The sequence below is a fragment of the Oncorhynchus kisutch genome, linkage group LG29 (genome assembly GCF_002021735.2).
Source record: "Oncorhynchus kisutch isolate 150728-3 linkage group LG29, Okis_V2, whole genome shotgun sequence".
NCBI lineage: Eukaryota > Metazoa > Chordata > Actinopteri > Salmoniformes > Salmonidae > Oncorhynchus > Oncorhynchus kisutch.
Window position 1 is genome coordinate 17757290 of NC_034202.2, and position 15851 is coordinate 17773140.

General features: G+C 41.8%; 1 long non-coding RNA gene across 1 annotated transcript; it reads left to right on the plus strand.

Annotated features, from left to right (window-relative positions):
• Window positions 1–12246: 12246 nt before the first annotated feature.
• LOC109873785 (uncharacterized) lies at window positions 12247–15328 on the plus strand. The gene is made up of 3 exons (XR_002252630.2): window positions 12247–12427; window positions 14146–14198; window positions 14377–15328. It is a non-coding gene; the product is annotated as an uncharacterized LOC109873785 (long non-coding RNA).
• Window positions 15329–15851: the final 523 nt, after the last annotated feature.

Here is a 15851-nt window from a genome sequence, read left to right on the forward strand (position 1 = left end):
TTGGTCAATACAGCGTGTTGCAGCGTGTACAGCCTATCCCTTTTCAGTTTGTTCTCATGTGCGATGTGGGAAATATTTTCACCTCTGATATAAGCTTTCAAAGAGAGCAGACGCAGAGATGTTTGGGGTTCTAGTTGTAATCATGAAAAAGTCGATTTGACTCAAAACAAAATTGACAAAGTGTTCATTTCTGAGCAGTTGAGTATTTAACCGCCAAGGCGGTCGCAGATTGTCAACATTTTGAAAGGCTACTTCCATAGTAACAGGGGCGTGGTCAGATACAACAATTGGATTATATGAACATGAAGTTATGGAATGGAGGATCCATAGTAACAGGGGCGTGGTCAGATACAACAATTGGATTATATGAACATGAAGATATGGAATGGAGGAGCCTAATAAGTAATCTATGCGCGTAAAAGTGTGGTGAACCGATGAGAAAAAAAAGAGTATGCTTTTCCAGGTGGATTAAACATTCTCCAAGGATCTGAGACTTTATTCAGACATAAGTTCGGACAATTCTAGCTGAGGTTGATAAGGTGGTCGGTTTAGTGGAGGATCGATCCAAGTGTGGGTCTAACCAACAGTTAAAGTCACCACCTACGATCAACATATGGGAAGACATATCTGGGAATGTGAGAGAAAACCAATTTGAAAAAAATCCACATTGTCCCAATTAGGAGCATCAATATTAACAAGAAGTACCTTCATATAGAGCAGCCTACCACTGACAGTGATGTATCTACCATGGAGATCTGCGATCACATTAGAACATGTACAGTAAAAGGTACCGATCTGTGAAGTAAGATAGCCACCCCTCTTACCTTACTCTGAAATGAGGAATGCAACACCTGACCCACCCATCTACACCTAAGACTTGAGTGTTGTGATACCTTCAGATTAGTTTCTTGGAGAAAAAATGATGTGAGCTTTCAGTTAATGAAGGTGGTGTAGCACCTTACTACGTTTAACTGGGTAATTTATGCTCCTGCAGTTCCAAGTAAGAAAAGGAAAACCATTCCCTCCAGTAGGATGGGCTACACTAGGCTGAGTCATGTCTTAAGAGAGAGAGGACGTGTAAAGGACAAGGTACAATGTAAACTAAAGATCTTAGTTGAACCTAAAAGCGCAAATTTAAAAAATAAAGACAAGCGACGAAGCACAAAAAACACATACAAACTATATAGAAAAAATACCTTCCCTCACAACCTCCCTTGCTGAAGCATCTCCCCAACTGAGATGCAAACAAAACCCCAAATAGAGCAAGACATGATCATTCCTACTCTGTGCTACCTGAGATTTGTGACCATTTAACCAGAGTAAACCAAACATGCATAGATTGGTCCCCAGCAGAGTCTAAGAAAAACCAAACCTCGGTTAAGAGACGTTTAACTGCAAAACAGATCGTAAAACCACGACTGAACCATGAAAACAGCCAGATATTGGCATTAGAGGTGGCAACCTGGGTTGGAAAATAAAAAAGAGAATGACATTCAAATGTTGATGAACCCAGCAAAGTTGGCTTTGCTAGCTAATCAGTCGGCCTGCTAAGAAGACCAGCTAACCAACCATTTGTTCCACACCATGCTGTACAACAACCACTTTAACGTTCTTGTTGATGAAATCGTCCGCTAAAGCTGGGTCCTCGAATCTGTGCGTTGAGCCGACCGGTAAAGACAGTCTCAGAACCGCAGTCAGAACGTTCTTCTTAACCTTAATCAGGCTTCAAGACAGGTCACTCAACCGAGACTTCTCTTTTCTGTGTCATGGAGGCTTTCCACACTGCCAAAGCTGACTCTCTCCTCTGTTCTTATCCTCCTAGATCTATTCGCGGCCTTCGACACCGTGAACCATTAGATCCTTCTCTCCACGCTCTCAGGCTAGGTGTCTCAGGCTGCACACTCCCTGTATCCTAACTGGCAGGTTGTTCCTACCAAGTGACGTGGAGAGGATCTTTATCTGCACCACGTACTCTCACTACTGGTGTCCCCCAGGGTTCTAGGCCCTCTTCTCTCTATACACCAAGTCACTCGGCTCTGTCATATCCTCACATGGTCTCTCCTATCATTGCTATGCGGATGACACATAACTACTTTTATCATTCCCCCCTTCTGTTACCCAGGTGCCGTCATGTATCTCTGCGTGCCTGGCAGATATCTCAACTTGAATGTCAGACCGCCACCTCAAGCTCAACCTCGATAAGACGGAACTGCTCTTCCTCCCTCAAAGACCTCTCCATCCTGGTTGACAACTCCATAGTGTCGCCCTCCCAGAGTGCAAAGAACCTTGGTGTGACCCTGGACAACACCCTGTCGTTCTCTGCAAACATCACAGCAATAACCCACTCCTACAGGGTCATGCTCTACAACATCCATAGAGTACGACCCTACCTCACACACGTAGCAGCGCAGATCCTAATCCAGGCCCATGTCCTCTCCCGTCTGGACTACTGCAACTCGCTTCCTGCCTGGTTAATAACCTTCCCAATTTCTCTCATGTCACCCTGCTCCTCCGCACACCCCGCTGGCTTCCAGTCGAAGCTCGCATCCACTACAAGACCATGGAGCTTACCTACAGAACAGCAAGCGGGACTGCCCCCCCCCCCTACCTTCAGGCTATGCTCAAACCCTACACCCCAACCCGAGCACTCAATTCTGTCACTTCAGGTCTATTGGCCCCGCCCACCCGTTTGGGAGGGCAGCTCCCACTCAGCACAGTCCAAGGCGTTTTCTGTCCTGGCACCCTCATTCTGGAGCTGAAGCTAGGACAACAGAGTCCCTGCCCATGTTCTGAAAACATCTAAAACCCTACCTCTTCAAACAGTATCTCAAATAATCCACCTTCTCACCTCAACCTCAGCACTTGCATTTCACCCCCCCTACTGTACATTGAACCTTTATCTCATTTGAAACAGATGCAAATGCTTCATCATTTCAACAAGGCAGTCGGAATGTGGGGTTGAAGCAAGTTGGGACTGTGTATGATTGACTATGCTAAAGTCAATGACGTGTCAGTGCTGGGTGGTACTAGTTCAAGTGTGCCTGTACTTCCACCTGTTGTTGAACTTCCTCCACATAATGTATCTGTTTCCTGATTTACATAACTGCCACTTTGCTCTTCCTGTAGCCTGATGGCATCTGTTCCTCTCAGATGAATGGTGTAATGTCTTACTGGGCAAGAAATAGATGTGCAAAGGGTTAAAGATATGATAAATTTACAGAGGTATCCCTGATAATTGTGTAGATTAGTTTGAACAGTTTGAACTGTGCGGTTTTTAATATATAATTATTTTTTGAATATATCAAATAAATGTATTATATTACAGCATTACAATTTTATGCTGGTGTGTGGTTCTGTGCAGGTTACATCATTCCAGCTATCAGGCAGTTGAGAGGCTTTTTTGGGGGGATATGGAGGAAGAAATAGGCACAACCACAAGGGATCACTGTATTACTGAGTTGTTGGGCAACATTATTGTTTGATGGTCGGTACCTTTTTTGCCCAGTTGATGTGGATAAATGATTGTATGAGTAAGAGAAGCAACAAAGAAAAAAAGCATTGTTTTTATTGTCCCCCACAGAGCATAGGTGCAGTGAAGTGTGCTGTTTTACAGGGTTAGCCATAGTAGTACAGCAGGGTTAAGTGCCTTGCACAAGGGCACACCGGTAGATGTTTCACCTTGTTGGCTCAGATATTCAAACCAGCCACCTTTTGGTTACTGGTCCAACGCTCTGAACGCTAGGATATCTGCCACATAGGTAGATGTCTCACAGAGGTTCAGTAGAAAATGGAGAAGGGTAATGGTAACGACAGGGGTGTACTCTAACAACTAGTTTGGGATCTGAAACACAGTATAGTTAATTAAACTGTCTGATGTCTCATGACGCCTGTGTGTTTGTGCTTATTCTGTTCGTCATGTAGAAGTGACCACAGGGGATGTACTGATCTTTCACTCACACTTGTGTATTTCCAGAGTCGAACAATGAAATGTAAACTGTTTCTTTGCTTAACCACAATTAAACCCCAAAAAGCTTTCAGCACATCTCATATAAAGCACATCTCTGACAAAAGACTTCTCAGAAACATTGTCTGTTTCTTGCAGAAGTGTGAGTGCAGTGTGGTTGTGGTCAAGAGCTAGAGCAGGCCAAGAATAGCTACAAGGCTGTGACTGGTGGGCCTTCCCAGAAATTCTGGTCTTCCCACAAACCGTTATACCTGTTAATGGTATGTGTAATTACTTTTTTAACACATTAATTTGGTGTTAAATCAACGATCACCATAGAATGAATGCTTTATATCACTCAGTTATCTCAATTTGCAAATCTCATACCTACTTCTTCACATTTCAACCCACCACTTTATTTCTTCTATATTTTCAGTAAACAGTAATGAGGCTGGTATAAAGGGGCCCTCAAGGACCAGATAGGCCTACCTCCAAACTAGTTAACCCAAATCAAATATACCCAGATAGAGACCCATTTCTTAAAATTTCCATAGATAACCATAGACAACCACAGACAACCATATAATGTATAGACAATAGGTCTGCCCCTCTACCAGCGGTTTCTGTCAGTTTATATTTCATTTTGTCCAATGAGAAGGGGTCTATTTGGTCTATGAGTCCATGTAATGATTTTGAGATCCTGATTTTCAAATGATGGCCGCTGAAATTAGCATTGTATCATTGTTGTTTAGGTACTGGAAATTACAGGGCCCCTAAATGTGGAAACTGCAATGTTAGGTGGAACATCAAGACTCGGGAACTCATTTGTTCAACTGCTGAATAAATCCACAATGGTAAAGGTTGCCTAGAAATATTCTTGGTCTCCCCCACAAGTGATCAATCAATTGTCTCTTTTCGATATACATTAGCCACCTGAATAATGTGACAAACCAAGAGGTTGGATGCAATAAATCATCTTTGACAAGTGAAAGTGCTCTCTCCAGCTATCACTTTACTGTTCATCTATAGTTTTCATAAGCCGTATTGAGGGGTCATTGCATAGGCAGCAATTTAGTGGATAATGAAAAAAGAAATGTTATTCAATGTGACTTCAGACCTGCCCAGAGTCACCATATCCTCTCTGGACTGTCCTGTGTCCTAAGCACAGATCTGCTCTCAAGTCAGAATCTCAATAGTTGATGGCAGTAAGTGGAAAATATGTCTCCGTTATTTATTTCCATCAATATATTAAGAGTGCATAGTGTGTATTTTATGTTGACATGTTAACCGAAATGCCTTGTTTAAGATATCTTCCTGTTTTCCATGTTGAAGTTATGGCCAGTGTTGCAGTTAGGAAATGCTATGCAGGAATGTATTACGTCATGTCAAACAACATTAGTTGTGGAATGATATTGGAGATATCTTTCATACACAATTTGGACCTCAGGACCGGTCCATGCCGTTCTGCCGACCAAGGCAAGACCAATTAATTGTGGCCCCGCAAAAATAGAGTAGTTCCAGGAAGCAAAATGACTCTGAAAAGATGTCTAAAATACGTAGAGTTCATTCGGAAAGTATTCAGCCTTCACTTTTTCCACATTTTCTTAAGTTACAGCCTCATTCTAAAATTGATTTAAAAAAAAATCCTCATCAATCTACACACAATACCCCATAATAACAAAGCGAAAATGGGTTTTTAGATTTTTTGCAATTGTATTAAATAGAAGAATAGAAACTCCTTAAGTTTTCAGACCCTTTCCAATGTGACTCGAAATTGAGCTCAGGTTCATCCTGTTTCCATTGAGCATCCTTGAGATGTTTCTACAACTTGATTTGAGTCCACCTATGGTAAATTCAATTGATAGGGCATGATTTGGAAAGGCACGCACTTCTCTACATATGGTATCACAGTTGACAGTGCATGTCAGAGCAAAAACCAAACCATGAGGTCGAAGGAATTGTCCATAGAGATCCGAGGCAGGATTGTTTCGAGGCACAGATCTGGGGAAAACTACTAAAAAAATGTCTGCAGCATTGAAGGTACCCAAAGAACACAGCGGCCTCCAACATTCTTAAATGGAAGAAGTCTGGAACCACCAAGACACCTCCTAGAGCTAACCACCGGCCAAACTGAGCAAATGGGGGAGAAGGGCATTGTTCAGGGAGGTGGCCAAGAACCCGATGGTCAATCTGACAGAGCTCCAGAGTTCCTCTGTGGAGATGGGAGAACTTTCCAGAAGGACAACCATCTCTGCAGCACTCCACCAATCAGGCCTTTATGGTAGAGTGGCCAGACGGAAGCCACTCTTCAGTAAAAGGCTCATGACAGCCCGCTTGGAGTTTGCCAAAGGCACCTAAAGGACTCTCAGACCATGAGTAACAAGATTCTCTGGTCTGATGAAACCAAGATTAAACTCTTTGGTCTGAATGCCAAGCGTCACGTCTAGAGGAATCCTGACACCATCCCTACGGTGAAGCATGGTGGTGGCGGCATCATGTTGTGGGGATGTTTTTCAGTGGCAGGGACTGGGAGACTAGTCAGGATCGAGGCAAAGATGAACAGAGAGATCTTTGATGAAAAGCTGCTCCAGAGCGCACAGGACCTCAGACTAGGTCGAAGGTTCAATTTCCAACAGGACAACGACTCTAAGCACACAGCCAAGACGATGCAGGAGTGGCTTCGGACAAGTCTCTGAATGTCCTTGAGAGGCCCAGCCAGATCCTGGAGAGACCTGAAAATAGCTGTGCAGCGACGCTCCCCATCCAACCTGACAGAGCTCCCCAAATACAGGGGTGCCAAGCTTGTAGCATCATACCCAAGACGACTTGAGGCTGAAATGGCTGCCAAAAGTGCTTCCTCAAAGCACTGAGTAAAGGGTCTGAATACCTTTTTATGCCATTGAGTTATTGTGTGTAGATTGATGAGGGAAAAAAGTTTGAATCCATTTTATAATAAGGCTGTAACGTAACAAAATGTATAGAAAGTCAAGGGGTCTAAACCCTTTCCGAATACACTGTAGCTATGCCTGCCTGTTGTAGTATGCTGTGAGTCAAAAGAAGGCACTGTAGCTATGCCTGTAGCTATGCCTGCCTTCTGTGGTATGCAGTGAGTCAAATGAAGGCACTGTAGCTATGCCTGTAGCTATGCCTGCCTTCTGTGGTATGCTGTGAGTCAAATGAAGGCACTGTAGCTATGCCTGTAGCTATGCCTGTAGCTATGCCTGCCTTCTGTGGTATGCTGTGAGTCAAATGAAGGCACTGTAGCTATGCCTGCCTGTTGTAGTATGTTGTGAGTCAAATGAAGGCACTGAGTGCGACTTCTACAAAGACCACCACACCTTATAAAGAAAGTCCGTTCCAGTGTTTGCCAATTCACATTGTTCTGGAATGAGTTCAAGAAGTGGAACAATACTGAAGTAGATTTGAGATGTGCTATTCTACAGAATGGATAAAGAGACAATCTTCTTAAAAAATAGTGATTCTCAAAGACAATGTGAGCAGTGAGTGACTGTTTTACTGTACTCCAAAGCACTTGTTTAGTTAGCATTACACAGACTGCACCTTTTCCCTAGGATTTAATTCATTGACTTCATATATTACCTTCACAGTTCACAAACAGATCTCCTTGGAAAACCGAGTCTGTGCAAAAGGAAGGGAAATACCTCACTCTTTGATGTGAGGCCAAACATGGCAACTTTTACCTGAACAATGATGCCTCACACTTTATAAAACACTCCTACAGTACACACACAATGTCTGTATGGGGAGAGTGGTGGAAGAGGAGCTGTGGATGAAGAGGAGCAGTACTGGAGATATCTTCATCACATGTGCTGTAGAGCTGGTAGTAAAGGATGAAGATATTGTGACATCACAGCCTCAGTATCCCCATAGATGTTGAGGAGGACTAGATCCTATAAATTGCTCAGACATTTTAACACGATAATACTCTGTTAGTCTGTTACTGTATTACAAGAGTGATAAATTACTATTGGACATATTTCAATATTTGATTTATTTCAGTTGTAAATCCTCCTGGAACCACCATTCCCTCCCCAGCTTGCAGTTCTATTCCTCCTGGAGAGATGACAGTCAGCAATATAACAACCCACGGAGAAGGTGAGCAACATTAGTTTACAGTGTATGATTCTGTTGCTAGTTAATGTACAGGTATTGATCAGTTCCTAAAATATCTCAACTCCTTAACTCTTCGTATTTTGATGGTCACTCTCAGTAAGGCCTACTTGCATGAACATTCTAGCTACAGCATCATTCAGTAACCATCTTTCAGTCTGCGTCCTTTTACTAATTCCGCTATCTGGGTCTGTGCTGTGTGTCCTCCGACGCAAGCGTGGTGCCTTCAGACAGGCCTACTCATATCCCACTGATATTTTGTTCCAAGGGCTACTTTAAATTGCCAAATTCTCTCTTTCTATCTCCCGAAGGATTTCAAGGCTCGCCTGCAAATACTGGTTAAGAATTGTTTCTTTATTTTAAACTACCATTATGTTTCCAATATTTATGCACATCAATAAAACTGAGTGTACAAAACCTTAGGAGCACCTTCCTAATATTGAGTTGCATCCCCCTTTTGCCCTCAGAACAGCCTCAATTCGTCAGGGCATGGATTCTACGAGGTGTCGAAATCGTTCCACAGGGTTGCTGGCCCATGTTGACTCCAATGCCAAAGTTGGCTGGTATTGGATCTTTACCGCAAATGGCTCGTTCCATCACAATTCCACAGATACTCAATTGGATTGAGATCTGGTGACTGGGCAGGCCACAGCAGTACGCTAAATTCACTGTCATGTTTGTGGGACCATTGCTGGACAATCCTTGCCTTGTTGCATGGGGCATTATAGCCTTGTGGCATGGGGCATTATCCTGTTGAAATATTCATTTGCAGATGGATACACTGCTGCCATGAAGGGATGCACCTGATTGGCAATGATGTTCAGACATCCTATGGCATTCAAACGTTGCTCCACCTTTATCAAGGTGCCCAATGTGTGCCATAATAAACACACCCCAAACCATCACACCACCAACAGCCAGCAATGTTGACACACAGCATGATGAAGGAATGCATGTACTCATGTGGTTTTCTCTCAGTAGTGTGAAGCAGGAACCGGGATTCATCAGACCAGACAATGTTTTTCCAATTCTCCTGTGTCCTGTGTTTTTGTTCCTTAGCCCACTGCAATTGTAGTTTCTTGTTTGTTTTTTTGCTGAAAGAAGTGATACTCTCTAAGGTCGTCGGCTGTCATACCCCATTAGTGTCAAGCTACAACGAGTTGTGCATTCTTTTATGGGACTTTGGGCACCAATGTTGTACTGGACTGTCAGTTGACTAACTGTAGCCCGTCTGTTGCTCTGCACAATTCGTGTCAGGCTCCTTTGTCCTCTTTCATCAATGACCTGTTTTAACCACTGGGATGCCATTGGCCGGATGTCCTTTGGGTTGTAGACCCTTCTTGATACACATAGGAAACTGTTGAGTGTGTAGAACCCAGCAGCGTTGCAGTTCTTGACACACACAACATGGTGCGCCTGGCACCTACTACCATACACCATTCAAAGGCACTTCAATATTTTGTCTTGCCCATTCACCCTCTGAATGGCACACATACACAATCCATGTCTCAAGGCTTAAAAATGTTTATTTAAGCTGTCTCCTCGCCTTCATCTACACATCATTAAGGGATCATAGCCTTCACCTGGATTCACCTGCTCAGTCTACAGTATGTCATGGAAAGTTTTGTACGCTCAGTGTATATCCATCTGAATGCACTGCATTGTCTCGACAGAAGCCCACCTGTGCAGGAAGACAACACCCCACCTTGTGTCTGTGAGTATGAGGGCTGACTAAACCACTACTGCTTTTCTTTGATCAGTGTTTTATATTCAATCATTCTCTCAATTGAAACAGATTCTGTCAACACAAGACCAAGGGACAGTGGTGGAAAAAGTACTCAAAAGTCATACTTCAACGTAAAGATACCTTCAAAGAAAATGATACAGGTAAAAGTGAAAGTCACCCAGTAAAATACTACTTGAGTAAAAGTTGAAAAGTATTTGGTTTTAAATGTACTTAAGTATCAAAAGTAAAAGTATGAATAATTTCTAATTATATTATGCCAACCAGACAGCATATTTTTGGTTTTTTATTTATGAATGGCCAGGGGTACACTACAACCATCTGACATTAATTTACAAACAAAGCATGTGTTTAGTGAGTCCTCGAGATCAGAGGCAGTAGGGATGGCCAGGGATGTTCTCTTAATAAGTGTGTGAATTGGACCATTTTCCTGTCAAAATCTAACAAGTACTTTTGGGTGTCAAGGAAAATGTATGAAGTAAAAAGTACATTATTTTCTTTAGGAATGTAGTGAAATAAAAATAAAAGTTGTCAAAAATATAAATAGGAATGTACAGATACTCTCCAAAACGACTTAAGTAGTACTTTAAAGTATTTTTACTTAAGTACTTTACACCACTGCCAAGGGATGAGGTGAGTTGGATTGAATAAGTGCAGTGTGAAGTAGGCTAATATGCACTTGACTTCCACTTTCAATAATACGGTTTGAACTTTGAATTTTACTCCCCATGCCACATACATTGATCAGATCACAAAATGTAGCAATATACTGCCAACGGCAACCCCAGCTGCACATAGCTCAAAGTGACTTGCGTTCTATGTTACAGGAAGAGGACACTAGTCTGCAATATGCTACAGCGACATCTACCAGTGACCGAGCAAGTCTGTATTATACTACTGTGACATTTACCGGTAACCAAGCTGGACCTGGGCGCACCAAGATCAAGTTTGCAATGACTGGAGACTACGCCCTCTTAGCAGAATAATAGAAGAAAGACAGTCTGTCTTGTAGAAAAGTTTTGTTTTTCTCATAGTTAACTTACCTTCCACCCGTTGATGCACTTAAAAAAAAAATCGCCCTGCTTGATTTACATATCTTCTACTCTGTGGACACCATGTCTTCCTGTAGTCTGTAAACATCAGTTCCTCTCAGATTCTCTTACTGGGCTATAAATAGATGTGCAGAGGTTTTAGGATAAGATTCATTTCAACAGGTATACTTGATGTGTAAATGAACAGCTTTCTTGATTTATAAGTCAATATGTCATTTATAAATTGTGTGTGTAAAATGAGAACTACAGAGATGAAAATGTAAAAAAAAAATATTGATTCCATTTTTCTGTATTGCAGAACATTCTTAATAAACCACTTCACTAACTGTTAGAGGAAAGCAATACAAAAGGACTCTTGATTTGCAAGCTAACATGGAGGTTCTGTTTGGAACTCGTTCTTCACCCATGCATTTTCCCATCATTTATGTGCAAAGCTTTAATAACTAGAGGCAAATGAAACACAAATTAGAATTGCATTAATGCAATCACATTTCAAGTAGATCATTCACATTGGACTCCTTTAAAAATAATTTCCAATTACAAATGGTTTCTGCTAGTTACAGTAGGCCTGATTTGGCCCAAAGTAATCTCAGAAACCCAGAACCAAATGTCACATTTACATAACTCTCATATCCCATATGCTCCTGACAGTCTCTCCTAAAGTCTGTGACAAAAATGATACTATGTCACACCCTGATCTGTTTCATCTTGTGCTTGTCTCCACTCCCCTCCAGGTGTCGCCCATTTTCCCCATTATCCCATGTGCATTTATACCTGTGTTTTCTGTCTGTCTGTTACCAGCTCGTCTTATCATGCCTACTAGTGTGTTTCCCCCCGTGTGCGCCTGTTGCTCTAGCCCTTGTTTTTCTAGGTTTTCCGGTTTTGACCACCCTGCCTGCCATTCTGTACCTGTCTGACTCTGCCCTGGATTACGCACCTCTGCCTGCCCCCTGCCCTCGACCTGTCTTTTACCTGCCCCCTGTTTGGTCAATAAACATCTGTGATTCCAACTGTCTGCATCTGGGTCTTACTCCGAGTTGTGATAGACTAGGCCCAACCAGATCAGTCTTTGTCTAAACCTGCACTTGGACCATGTTACAGCTATAGGTATGATAGTTTTATATGAAATGAAGCACCATCACAAGAGGGTGATAGGTGGGAGCTATTGTTTTACCATTAAGTGTTTCACCTTTGTACTACTGTGGCGTTGTCTGAGTCAGCCAAATGCTCTTGGGTATATTTATTTAAAAAAGCATGTTTGAGAGCATGCCTCACATTCGTCCTGAAAGCATCTCTCATTTCCATATATCCTGTTTCACTTCTCTCTCTGAGTTATTTATATCAGGTGACAGGTTTGGAACCGTAAAACAACTCTTAACCATGATCCAATTAATGTGCTGGTGCCTTGTGTTAGCTACGTATTATTAGTAATAACATTATCGTACCCTATAATCAAATGTCAAATCATTTACTTTCACAACTATTTATTTGATTGTACTTTTGGCTGGAATAACAATGATCTATAGTCTCTCTTGAACTACAATTAAACAGATGCAGGTACAGTATGTTTCTCTTGAATATTCTTTCTCTTCGTTGTTTTGTCGTTAAGCATTAGGGATGCTTTCTGTGTGATTTGAATAGGCTACAGTAATAAAAGACCGAGATGAGTATAAAGCACAAAATAATGGAAATAATAGATTTATACTATACTTTACTCAGTACTTTGTTGAAGCCCCTTTGACAGCGATTACACCCTCAAGTCTTCTTGGGTATGACGCTACAAACTTGGTACACCTTTATTTGGGGAGTGTCTCCCATTCTCTGCATATTCTCTCAAGCTCTGTCAGGTTGGATGGGGAGCGTCACTGCACAGCTATTTTCAGGTCTCTCCAGAGATGCTTGATCGGGTTCAAGTTCAGGCTCTTGCTGGGCCACTGAAGGACTTTCAGAGAATTGTCCCGAAGCCACTCCTGCGTTGTCTTGGCTGTGTGCTTAGAGTCGTTGTCCTGTTGGAAAGGGAACCTTCGCCCCAGTCTGAGGTCCAGAGTGCTCTGTAGCAGGTTTTCATTGAGGACCTCTCTGTACTTTGCTCAGTTCATCTTTCCCTCGATCCTGACTAGTCTCCCAGTCCCTGCCGCTGAAAACCATCCCCACAGCATGATGCTGCCACCCTTCCCCAGATCTGTTTCTCAACACAATCCTGACTCGGAGCTCTACGGACAATTCCTTCGACCTCGTGGCTTGGTTTTTGCTCTGACATGCACTGTCAACTGTGGGACCTTATTTAGACAGGTGTGTGTCTTTCCAAATCAAGTTGTAGAAACATTTCAAGGATGAGAAATGGAAACAGGATGCACTTGAGCTCAATTTCAAATATCATAGCAAATAAGGTATTTCTGTTTTTATTTTTTATAAATTTGCAAACATTTCTAAAAACCTGTTTTCCCTTTGTCCTTATGAGGTATTGTGTAGATTGATTTTATTTATTTAACTAGGCAAGTCAGTTAAGAACAAATTCTTATTTACAATGACGGCCTTGGAACAGTGGATTAACTGCCTTGTTCAGAGGCAGAACGACAGATTTTTACCTTGGCAGTTCGGGGATTTGATTTAGCAACCTTTCGGTTACTGGCCCAATGCTCTAACAACTAGGCTACTTGCCGCCCCAATGAGGAAAATTTCTTATTTAATCCATTTTAGAATAAGACTGTAACATAAGTAAAAAGTCAAGGGGTCTGAATACTTTCCGAATGCACAGTATACGTGTTTGGTCCCATATTTCTGGCTCGCAATCACTTCATCAAGGTAGTGACTACAATATTGTTGGATGCATTTGCTGTTTGTTCTGGTTGTGTTTCAGATTAATAGAAATGTATGGTAAATAATGTTGTGTAATTGTGTCATTTTGTAGTCACTTTCATTGTAAATAAGAATAGAATGTGTCAAAACCCTTCTACATTAATGTGGATGCTACTATGATTATGGATAATCCTGAACGAATAATCATGAGTGAGAAAGTTACAGACGCACAAATATCATACCACTAAGACATGCTAACCTCTCACCATTACAATGACAGGATAGGTTAGCATTTATGTGTCTGTAACTTTCTCACTCATCATTATTCATGATTGATTTAGGATTATCCAAAAAGTATAAAGGCAAAAGAAGACAAAACCCTTCACTGTCCCAATAATTACGGAGCGCACTGTATATGGTGAGATGTTTACCACAATCCATGTTAACATAACATTTCTGTGATTCTGTCTTTACAGCCTGTGACACAACAAATCCTGCAGAATCTCAACAGGAAAAGAGGACAGTAGAGGTAAACCAAAACCACGCTGCCTCGCACTCTCCATCTACTTTGCCACTATCTAGTGATGTTTCGGTTTTCTGTGCGTTGCGTATACAGTACAGGGAGCTGGCACACAACACACACAGTGTACAAAACATTAAGAACACCTTCCTAATTATTGAGTTGCATCTCCCCCTTTTTCCCTCAGAAGAGCCTCAATTCATCGGGGCATGGACTCTACAAGATGTCGAAAGCTTTGCACAGGGATGCTGGCTCATGTTGACTCCAATGCTTCCAACAGTTGTGTCAAGTTGGCTGGATGTTCTTTGAGTGGTGGACAATTCTTGAGACACACGGGAATCTGTTGACCATGAAAAGCCCAGCAGCGTTGCAGTTCTTGACACAAATCGATGTGCCTGTCACCTACTACCATACCCCCCCATTCAAAGGCACTTAAATATTTTGTCACCCTCTGAATGGCACACATACACAATCCACGTCTCAATTGTTTTTCACCTTGATTCACCTGGAGAGTCTATGTCATGGAAAGAGCAGGTGTCTTTAATGTTTTGTGCAGTCAGTGTATAACTACATTATAAATTGAAGGCAGTAAGAATTGTGCTTTCTTGCAAGAATCAGATTATTTGATGTTTCCATTTCAATTATGATGTGCCTTCCTCCCTATGTTTCAACAACAGAAAAGTGAAGATGAATTGTGCTGTGCCACTGTGTCCCATGCTGGTGCTCCTTCATCCCACTTGGTCAAGTTTGAGCAAGGACATGATGAGTATGCCACAGTGGTCATACACTGACCAGCACATGTCTTCCTAAACAGACATGAAATGATATATTGTTCAATGGATAGATTGTTTATATTTTTTAAACATCCCTATTTTCTTCCCAAGTAATATGTCACATGAATACATTTCTAATGGTCTTGTGATCAGCCAATTTGTCATAATGAAGTTGTTCTATTCCACCATCTGCTTAATTGCTGTTTGTGTTGTGCGCACCTGTCAGTCCCAGACTACATGCAGGAAACTAACATACTGTGGCGCAAAAAAATGTTGCTGCCCAAGCAGGCACTCACCTTTTTCCTACCTGCGGAACGCTTGAAAGTTAAACCATTTAACAATAATAAAATAATGTTAAGCAATTTACTCTCTCGTATCTTAACAATTTTTTTTAATAACTTAAATTAAACAAGCATGTTGCAGCTGAGTTTATCATCGTCACGAGTTTAGGTCTACAGAACTCCATGTGCACGGTCAGTGGGTAAAATGGCAACGTTTGTTTTCTGTGTGGCTGTTACAAACTTTATTACTTCGGCTTAGAAGTAGAAGACACTTTCATACCACTGGATGGCAATGTTGAATCATGTTTTGGAACAATTGTAAGAGCTCTTCGTGCGTTGATTTTTCTGCAATAATCGTGAGTTGAAGGCTACCTATGCCATTTTGATTTGGATTCCACCTGCCAGCCAGCGGTTTGGTGTAGCTGGCCTGGCCTTATCTTGTGTTTTTACTGAAAATTTTATTTGTGGACTAAATATTCAGCGAGGACGGCGTCTATTCGTTCTGTTTTCACTCAGTCAGACCTACTATAGTTTTTGTCACGGAGATCTGTAAACATGTTCTTTGTCTGCAGTCTGCACTAATGAAGTAGCCTGAAAATTCAGTAGTA